An 11,407-nucleotide genomic window follows, 5' to 3' on the forward strand; every position below is an offset into this window, starting at 1 on the left:
ATTGAGATTAAATTATACACTGTAATATATTGTTAGGTCATATACATTTAAAGAATGAAATACCTTATTATGTCTTAAGCTAAATATAACTATGCTTGTATGTAAAGCATGCAAGTTAAGTCATATGTTTACATTTTATTAGTTTGTTACTTTCAGTATATATCCAATGGGAAATATTTTATTTGGTTGGCAAATATTGTATCATTGCAACTGTAGTCAACAAAAACACTTGAAATGCAAGGACACCTCCATGTAGTACTTAAAACTTTTTTCCAATTCATAGGTCATGATGAGTACTTTTTATTAAAAAAAAAAAAGTAAAAAAAATTATTTATTGAGTACTTTCTACATATCAGGAACACTACTGGGCACACACTTCTTCACATACCTCATTTCATTTAATCTTTTTTTTTTTTGAGACGGAGTCTCGCCCTGTCACCCAGGCTGGAGTGCAATGGCACAATCTCAGTTCACTGCAACCTCCGCCTCCCGGATTCAAACAGTTCTCCTGCCTCAGCCTCCCAAGTAGCTGGGATTACAGGCACCTGCCACCATGCCCAGCTAATTTCGTGTGTGTGTGTGTGTATTTTTAGTAGAGACGAGGTTTCACCATGTTGGCCAGACTGGTCTTTTTTTTTTTTTTTTTTTTTTTGAGACGGAGTCTCGCTCTGTCGCCCGGGCTGGAGTGCAGTGGCACCATCTCAGCTCACTGCAAGCTCCGCCTCCCGGGTTTACGCCATTCTCCTGCCTCAGCCTCCCGAGTAGCTGGGACTACAGGCGCCCGCCACCTCGCCCGGCTAGTTTTTTGTATTTTTTAGTAGAGACGGGGTTTCACCATGTTAGCCAGGGTGGTCTCAATCTCCTGACCTCGTGATCCGCCCGTCTCGGCCTCCCAAAGTGCTGGGATTACAGGCTTGAGCCACCACGCCCGGCCGGCCAGACTGGTCTTGAACTCCTGGCCTTGTGATCCGCCCACCTCAGCCTCACAAAGTGCTGGGTGTGAGCCCCTGCACCTGGCCCATTTCATTTAATCTTACAACCACCTAGCAAGGTAGGAAAATACTATCTTCACTTTACAGATGAGGAAACTCACATTGGTCTGAACCCAAAGCCTGGATTCCTACCTGCTATATCTCAGAAAATCAATTAACATGTGGATCATATATTTATGACTGAGTAAGGAAAAAACAACTGTTTTTCCTCTCTTTACTCACACTCCCTCAGTACACATCAATTCTTTGACAGACACCAACTGCCTAAAATTTAACTCAATTGTGCCCTACAACTTAAGTCAATTTTGAGACTATCTATGTGGAGACAGTGTCAGACCCCACAGGTTAAAAGCTCAGTCCCACAAGATTGCCCTCACTTCAGATACCAGTCACAAGCTCCAGACTGTGACCTGTGCTTCTAACTGGTCAGCTATAAATTGAAGGATTCCCAAAACCTCCCCTTGGGCTCAATCATTTGTCAGAATGGCTCATTGAACTCTGGGAAACATGTTACTTACATTTATGAACTATTACAAAAGGATGCAACTCAGAAACAGCCAAACAGAAGAGATACTTAGGGCAAGACATGGGAGACGGGGGCAGAGTGTCCATACCTTCTCCAGCAGGTCATCCTGCATGTGTTCAGCAGCTCGGAAGCTCTCTAAACCCTGTCAAGGCTTCCTTATGCAGGTGCGATTGATTAAATCATCAGCCATTGGCAATCAACTCAACCTTCAGTCAGGAAGTGGGGCTGAAAGTTACAACTTTCTAATCACATGATTGGTTCCCCTAGAAACCAGCCTCTACTTTGAGGCTATCTAGGGGCCACCAGTCATTAGTCATCTCATCAGCATGTAAAAGGACATTATCACTTCAGAGATTCCAGAGGTTGTAGAAGCTGTGTACTAGAAAATGGGGGTTGGGAGGATATATTTCTTATAATATAATATTATAATCACAATATCACAGTGCCCTATATACTTGTTTCTCTCACTTATTCACAGGTGAGACCATTAACAGACACCATTCACCTGGTAGCAAACTCTCATGCCTAAGTCAGCGACAGGAATGTACATTTGCCTTTATAAGATCTGCCTTACAAAGCTCATCTTTAAAGAAATTTCAAACATTGCACATTGTCAACTGAAGAATGACAAGGTTCATACATTGTTGTTTTTCTTTGTTTGTTTGTTTTAGAGACAGGGTCTCATCATGTTGCCCAGGCTGATCTCGAACTCCTGAGCTCAAGGGATCCACCTGCCTTGGCCTCTGAAAGTGCTGGGATTACAGGCATGAGCCACCACACCCAACCCAAGGTTCCTATATTTGGAAAGAAGAGTTTTATTTCTCATAAAGGGTTGCAGCCTGCAGGATGACCATTCTGACAGGCTGGAAAATGTAGCTTCCCACCAGAAGCCAAAAACACGCACCTTGAGGTTGGGAAGAATAAGACAAGGATATATGTTGATAGGAGTGGCCAAATACACATATCCCACAGATTATAGGAGGAGCTGTGAACATTTGTGAAGGGGAGGCATGGGCATATGTAGTAGGCTAACATGTACATAACATGTAGCTCATGTTCACTTTGGGGTGGAGACTTAACATTTAAATGTATTACAATTAGGCCCTATAAAGCCAAATGTGAAGCAGAGGACACAAAGGCCCTCTGTGCATAGCCTTCAAAGACTGTCCAGAACCACCCCATGGTCAACGGTCTTTTATCAGGAAGAAATGCTGGTTGGCTGCTGTATTGAAGTCACAAAAAGGAGGGGCAGCATCAGGCAGTTGGTTGATATCAGTGTAGGACCCAGTCTTTCAAAAGGACTGGTTTTGTTTAACCCTTAGGGAAGAAAGCCTAATGGTGTTTAGTGAGGGAGGGGATATAATGAGGTGTGTCTGACTTCCCACCCTGCCATGGCTAAGAACTCAGTTTTTAAGGTTTCTCTAGGGTCCCCTTGGCCAAAAGGGGGTCCTTTCAGTTCGCTGGGAAGCTCGGAATTTTATTTTTATTTCTCAATGTCATCTCCTATTTATTCTCTAGATCTGATTATAGGTAGGCTACTTGTAAGCATGGTCAAGAATTGCAAATCCTGACTGTGCATAGCGTCTCATGCTTGTAATCCCAACACTTCGGGAGGCTGAGATGGGTGGATCAATTGGGCTCAGGAGTTTGAGACCAGCAATTTAGTGAGACCCTACCTCTACTAAAAATAAAATCAAAAAACTTAGCTGGGTGTGGTGGGGTATGCCTATAGTCCCAGGTCCTCAGGAGGCAGAGGTGGGAGAATCATTTTGAGTTCAGGAGGTTGAGGCTGCAATGAGCCATGATCATGCCACTGCGCTCCAGCAACAGAGCGAGACCCTCTCTCTAATTTTTTTAATTGCAAATTCTATTGCCTTGCATTAACCAAACCCTGTTCTTCCTGTTCACAATTGGAGTAAGATAAATAAGAGAAGGAAATAATGGATATGAAGGTAACTTCCCAGTATTCACCCTGCCCCAGACAACTGGTTGAGCCAATCATGTTCATTTCATAGTCTAGTAAATAAGAATTTTCAGCTGACAATGAGATAGCAGGGAAAACCTCATGGGGTGGGGGGTTGCTTCTAAGCAAATTTCCTACTCCTAAGAGAGAACCACAGAAGACTCTTTCTTCTAGACATAATTGTGACTGTATAGAAAACTTGCAACTTTCAAAAGCATCCTGCTTTTAGACTAAAATAATGCTATCCTGAGAATGCTCTATGAATTCAAAGAGTCTGATTTCCTCAATGGTATCGCTGAGCCACTCAGAATACCAGACATAAAGCTTGTCTGACTTCTGGGCTGTTAAGTGAGATAATATATCTTCTATCTTTAAAATTGCCTTGAGTTAAGTTTCTGTTACTTGCAGTCAAAAGACCCTATTTTATACCAGTGGTAACCAAACAATGGTTATATACTTACTTGGGCAGTCAATATCATTCTTAACTGACCAGAGTTTCATTTAATATAGTTGAGTAATAAACTATCCCCAAACCTAGTGGCATAAAACAACCAGTCATTGTACTCACAGGTTCTGTAGGTCAGGAACTTGGACAGAGCACAGAGAGAATAGCATGTCTATGCTCCATGATATCTGAGGTCTGAGATGGAGGCCTAAAAATCTTTGAAGTCTTTAGAGTCCTTGAAGATTGAGGGCTTGATCATCTAAAAGTTCATCTACCCGCATGGTTTTGTTAGCTATTGGCTGAGAACCTAGTTGAAGGTGTTGGCTAGAACATGTTCACCTAGCTTCTCCATGTGGCCTGGGCTTCCTCAAAACATGATAACTTGGTTTGGTTCCACAGGTCTACATCCCAAGAGGGAGTGAGAGCCAAGCCACATCACCTTTGATGTGCTAACTTCAGAAGTCACCCAATGCCACCTCCATTGCATTCTATAGTTCAGGACAGTTACCAAGTTACATCCAGTTTCAAGCAGAGGGAACAAAGAAATGTCATTATCACGTTGTAAGAATAGCATACAGCATGGGATGTATATTTGTATGGCCAACTTTGGAAATGCCATCTGCCACAGTTTGCTTCTGGCCACAGTAATTCACAACCCTAGCACATGCAAAATATACCATTCCTCTCTTGAAACCCTCAAGTCTTATTGCAGAATCAGCTCAAAGTCCACGATCTTGTTGCCACAGTCACCTCAGGTCCAGGTACAGATGTGGCTTTTCAGATGCAATTCTTTGACTTATAGCTGCTCAACTATATTCCTCTCCATCTTAAGACTGTTAATCAATGAGACAATTTATCTATTCCAGAAACATTCAACATTTAATGGTGGGATGGCCATAGACTCCCTGCTAAGAACAGCCCTACTCATAAAGAGGGGGCATGGGAGACAGACTGTCATCACTGTTTCACCACAGTTCTAAAATTCAAACAGGTGTATATTGCCATTCCATTGATTAGAGGGGCTCTTACCACACACACACAAAGGGTTACTTCTCTGTAACATGATGGATGTGTTAATTTGCTAGAGTATAGTAACCATTTCTCTATGTATAAAGTATATCAAAACATCATGTTGTCCAGCTTAAATATGTAACATTAAATAAATAATGTTTTAAAGTAAAATAAAATAAAGTCTAATCATTTTCAAAGTGGCAGAACAAAGACCCCATCTCTTGACAGAACAGTGTCCATATCATATTTTAAAAAGAGAATGTGGGATGGAATATATAGCTATAGCTATAGATTCATTCATTATGGAAAATACAATCTGCTGCAACTAGCTCAGAGATATGTTTAATTAGGGTGAGTTTCATATCTATAGACTATAATCTATAAGCAGTCCCAGGATCATTGCATAAAATGCACTCGCTGGATGAAAGATCTGAGTCTGACCACCAACTGGGTCGTCAAGAATAAGATTCAATCCCTTTGTAGGCCTCATTACTCTTATTTATGAAAGACATATTTAAAACAGGCCATCCCTAAGGTTGTTTCCATGTCAAAAATATACTATCACTCATTCATTTTAAAAGATGCTCAGATGTTTTACACCAATTGCTGTTTATCTGATTTTTACTTAATTTTGCTTAAACATCAGTATCCTCATCTGGGAAATGAGTACAATCATAACAATGTTTATCTTTTAAGGTTATTATGGAAATTAAATGATATATGTCAAAAAGCTTAAAATGAAACCTGAAACACAGTAAGTACTTAATAAATGTCCATTATTTAACAGAATATTCAGTCACATTTGATAACCACACAGTTTGACCACTTGGAAAGCTTATCAGTTACAAAAGAGGTTACTTTTATCAAAATGTTAAATCAGTAGATAGAGACACAGGCCAGATACATATAATCCCAGTATCCAATAAATGTGAAAAGAAATTGCTCTTTTCTGTTATTTTTAATAGAAAATATTTATTGGTGCCAGACCGGGTGTTACAGATTTATATGCATTTGATGCTTACATAAACCTTATAAGGCAGTTTTTAGAATTGAAAATTACTACATTTACTTACCCCATGAAATATTACTTTCTACACTGCTATAAATTCTCTACATTTTTAATACTTTTCACTTTCCTGCACTACCAGATATACCAGGCGAAAATATTTGAGAGATACTGAGGGTTATTAATAGACATCATTAGTAATAAACCACAATGTTAATTTCATGCCCCAAATGCTTCCTATCTTGCTCCTAATTGAAAAGAATTCCTTGTCTGGACCTCTCAGCCTCATGTCACCCCCAAAGCATAGCCAAGGATTGACTGGTTCCCTTTCTTAAAGAGTCAGACAATCGAAAGATGAATAAGAAAGGGTAACCTTTCAAATAAGAGTTTCTAAAATAGAGAAAAAAATTCCTGAAAGAGGAGAGATAGGGAAATCTCCCCTAATCATATGATGTCTTTATTCCAATCATGAGAGTCCCTATTTCAATTGTTGTCTTTTGGATTATCAGGCTACCTTTTAAAATATGAAATGGTTTAAAATACTCAACTTGCCCTGGTACTTTTCAGAGCTAATATTTGTTGGGAATCTCCAAGAAGGGTCTGTGAAGTATATATTTAACCTTGAAACTCATTTTTATTTTTCTTATTGGACTAGTATTTATTGGAACATTCAGGGACTTTCAAGGTAAACTTATCAATAATATACACATTCTTGGCAGTTATTCCGATGGAGAAATAGTAGTTTTGGTTTGGGAGAGGAATAAGGGGAATTGAGGCACTTCTTGGGTAGGCAGTCTTAGATGGAGTGACTTACTGCAGCACTCCAAATGTCAGGATCAGCAGGAAGGCAAGAATGCCTAGAAACTGGGAACAGGAAGAGGGATGTTCCCCCAGATACATTTAAATCACTTTACGCTATTTCCTTTCATCTTACCAACTTCTGCGGGCTATTCCATTCATTCAACATGTGAACTGTAAAATGATGCCTGACCCAGGAACGTTATCCTTATTCTGGTCCTTACTAATCCTTGTACTCCAGAGTATGAACTATCATCTACAAAATATGGGGCATGGTTGGGCACAGTGGCTCATGAGGTAATACCAGCACTTTGGGAGGCCAAGGCAGGCGGATTTCTTTAGATCAGGCGTTAGCCACCAGCTTGGCCAACATGGTGAAATCTCATCTCTACTAAAAATACAAAAATTAGCCGAGCATGCCAGCATGTGCCTGTAGTCCCAGCTACTTGGGAGGCTGAGGCACAAGAATAGCTTTAACCTGGGAGGCAGAGGTTGCAATAAGCCAAGATCACACCGCTGCACTCCAGCCTGGGCAACAGAGCAAGACTTTGTCCCAAAAAAATAAAACAAAATGTGGGGCATGGACTAATTTAGTTATGGCAAATAGGAGTCATTCCACTTACAGATGTTGATCAATCCTAGTAGCTTCCATCCATATTTGTTAATAAAAATAATTTTTTCGAAGACATGAGATCCTATATCTCATTGGTAGTAGGATAGGAAATGGAGCCATTATCAACTTCCCTGGTCTGCCTAGAGTTTAGGTGTGGAGAATGAAAACATATGGCCTCGTGTCTGCCATCCAGCACCAGGGACTCATTAAGTTCTGACAGTTTATGATCCTGACCCTGACAAGCAACCCTTGGGCTGCTGTTTGCTGGGGACTGTACCGATGTCTTCCCTAGAAGGAAGAATGTAGTAAGAGGATCCTGAAAGTTGAAAATAATAATAGTGACGATAAAGTATGGATATAAACATGTTATTCTTCCTTTTGGAGTAAAAATAAATGACATCTTATATCATTATTTGGGAAGCTTTGCATTAGATATCAATTTCTCTGAAACCAGAAGCCCACACTCTTAAGTGGTACAGCCTTTGTCATAATTTAAAACATTCATTCACATAAGTATAATATATGCTATCCATCTTGGACAGTTCAAAATGTTACACTTAATTTTATTTGATTAAAAGCCTAATTTTGGCCAGGCACAGTGGCTAACTCCTATAATCCCAGTACTTTGGAAGGCTGAGGCAGGTGGATCAGGTGAAGTCAGGAGTTCAAGACCAGCCTGGCCAACATGGTGAAACCTCGTCTCTACTAAAAATACAAAAATTAGTCAGCATTCTGACACATGCTTGTAATCCCAGCTACTAGGGAGGCTGAGGCGGGAGGATCACTTGAACCCAGGAGGCAGAGGTTGCTGTGAGCAGAGACTGTGCCACTGCATTCCAGCCTAGGCAACAGAGCAAGATTCCACCTCAAAAAAACAAAAAAACAAAAAAAAACAAAAAAAAAAAAACCTAACTTTTTAGCTTTGCCCAGCTTTCCACAATTAATCTTGACATATAAAACAGTGAGTCCCACACATCTCTGGGCCGATTTTTGCTTGAAAATGGCAGCTCTCTAGCAGCTGTTTGCAATATCAAGGGGATGCACAAGATCCCCCTCACTTTCCCTGCCTCGGGGCGACCAAACCCTTCTGGTGAGGCTCCTGCCAGCTGAGCTGACCACTGAGGAGAAAGAGGACTTGCTGAAGTACTTCAAGGCACAGTTGGTGCATGTCCTGTCAGATAAGGGGCAGCTGAAACATGCAGCTTTTGCCACATTCTCTAAAAAGCAGCTATAAAGGCATTGACAAGACTCCATCAGTCGTCGAATTTGCAAAAGAGAAAGATCAAGCTCACTCCCCATGTCCCACTTCAGTCTCAAAAAAAAAAAAAAAAAATTCTGATGACTCTGTCAAAGATGAACTTGGTTATTTAACACTAGAAAATGGAATTGCACCAAACCATGGGCTGACTTTTCCTAATTCATGCCTCAGATATATGTATCCACTACCTTCCAGCACAATCCTAGCAAACAGAGTAAATGCTTTGGCAAGCATGCCTAAGTTCTATGTACAGGTCCTTCATCTTACGAATAAAATGAATTTGCCCACACCTTTTAGACCAATTACTGTGCGACCTCCCACGTATGAAGACCATATGCCATTGCATGCACCTCTTCCACCCACATCTCCTCAGCCACCTGAGGAACCTCCTTGGCCAGATGATGATAAGGAATTATCTAGAGAAGAATTAGAAGATGAAAGCAGTGATGATGAGGACTGATAGAGAATGAACAAACCAATGGAACTAGCAAATCTTCAGCCCGAAAGACCCAAAACAATAAAGCAGCACCATGTGAGGAAAAAAAGAGAAAATTAAAGGATATGTTGAGCACACTTTTGTGTCCTTCACACAGCAGTTTACATCTAGTGCTGTTACCTTCAGATGTATTTGACCAACCACAACCTGTAGGTAATAAAAGAATTGAATTCCATATATCTACCGACATGCCAGCTGCATTTAAGAAAGATTTAGAGAAGAAACAAAATTGTGAGAAAAAAACCATGATTTACCTGCTACTGAAGTTGATGCATCCAATATAGGATTTGGAAAAATCTTTCCCAAACCTAATTTGAACATCACAGAGGAGATTAAAGAAGACTCTGATGAAATGCCATCAGAATGTGTTTCTAGAAGGGAATTGGAAAAGGACAGAATTTCTAGAGAAGAAATGAAAACACTTTCAGTTTCCAGAAGTTATGAACCTGGTGAACCAAACTGTAGAATTTATGTAAAGAATTTAGCTAAACATGTTCAAGAAAAGGACCTTAAGTATATTTTTGGAAGATATGTTTGACTTTTTATCAGAAACACAGTGGATCATGTTTGATATATGTTTGATGAAAGATCATATGAAAGGACAAGCTTTCACTGGACTTCCTAAGGAAAAAGCAGCAGCAAAAGCCTTAAAGGAAGGTAACGGATATATGCTTTTTGGAAAACCCATGGTGGTTCAGTTTGCTCGATCTCCTGGGCCAAAACAAGATCCTAAGGAAGGAAAAAGAAAGTGTTAAAAATTAATAAACGTTTCTTTTGAATCCTGTATCTTTCAAGTGCTTTCCAACTTGGATAGGAAGAAATTGACTACCTGGACTATGGAACTGTGCAAAACAGCTTTGAAAGTATATTTAAAAATTAAATATATATGCCTTTAAATCAGTGTATTGGAACTATATTACATGTATTTTAATGACTTTCCTCAAATATAATCAATTATTTTCTTTTTCTTTTTCTTTTTTTTTTTTTTTTTTTTTTTGGTGGGATGGAGTCTTGCTCTGTTGCCTAGACTGGAGTGCAGTGGCACCATCTCAGCTCACTGTAAGCTTTGCCTCCTGAGTTTATGCCATTTTCCTGCCCCAGCCTCCCAAGTAGCTGGGACTACAGGCATCCACCACCACGCCTGGCTAATTTTTTTTCTGTATTTTTAGTAGAGACAGGGTTTCACCGTGTTAGCCAGGATGGTCGTGATCTCTTGACCTCGTGATCTGCCCACCTCAGCCTCCCAAAGTGCTGGGATTACAGGTATGAGCCACTGGGCCCAGCCGCGGGTACAGTATTTTAAGTCTAATAATGAAAGAATGCTTACATGTCAGATAAAAATGTTATCAACTAACAATTAGAACATCTGGAATTTTTTTGTATATGTGATTCCCTAGTACCTAATTACTAGACAAGCTTTTAAAAAATACACGCTTCTCCCACAAATGATTTAAAAAACCTGTGATTAGTCTCACCTGTAACTTGTAAGTTTATTCATTAGTTCATTCAGTAGTTACTTATAGAACACCTACTCTGAGCCAAGTACTCTCATAGAACGTTGAAGAGAAACATATTCATTAACTTCACTCATTCATCTAATAAATTCTGTGAGGTAGGCTCTGTGCTACATGCTAGAGATATGGTAGTGGATAAGACAAAGTACAACCTGGGAGATAGACAATCAAATAATCACAGTGACCAATTCAAGAGGCAAGAGAATGTTCAGGAAACCAAGGCCAGGAGAGATTGTGACTTTCCCAGGGTACCCAGTTAGTCAGAGAGGAAGCTGGACCTAGAATCTGTCTTCCAGGCATCCTCCCAATCTGTTCAGAGGTGACAACATTGACAATGGCTGTCACTCCCTGCATTCCCGCTATGCTACTTCCTGTGCTGGGTGCTCATTTATCCTCACACGTGATGACTCCATTTCATTCTGATACCTTAAAATGATTCTGGAAAGGGAATCCTCAAAGGCCCTGCAAAAGCCTGAAGGCTTTACCTTCCTGCATTCTCCCTGCCCCCAACACATCTGCACATCTCTGAGAGGGGATCTACTCCTCCCTACAAACTTGAAAGCGCCTTAAAGGCTTTCTGCTCCCTGGCTCAGTTCCCTGCCAAGGTGACATGTGAGCAGTTACAAAGCCATGGAAACTATTCCCAGAACACTGGTTTTCAAGCATGGCTGAATGCCATAATAACCTGGTCAGGGGTGGGGGGAGAGGGAATGTGCTTTAAAACTAGCTTACCAGGCTGGGCATGGGGGCTGACGCCTGTAATCCCAGCACTTTGGGAGGCTGAG

At 40.5% G+C, this 11,407-nt stretch overlaps 1 pseudogene; it reads left to right on the plus strand.

Annotated features, from left to right (window-relative positions):
* The first annotated feature begins 8,354 nt into the window (after positions 1 to 8,354).
* Positions 8,355 to 9,863, plus strand: LOC111532558 (annotated as a pseudogene).
* The last annotated feature ends 1,544 nt before the right edge of the window (positions 9,864 to 11,407 follow it).

Source organism: Piliocolobus tephrosceles, chromosome 2 (assembly GCF_002776525.5).
Source record: "Piliocolobus tephrosceles isolate RC106 chromosome 2, ASM277652v3, whole genome shotgun sequence".
NCBI classification, from domain to species: domain Eukaryota; kingdom Metazoa; phylum Chordata; class Mammalia; order Primates; family Cercopithecidae; genus Piliocolobus; species Piliocolobus tephrosceles.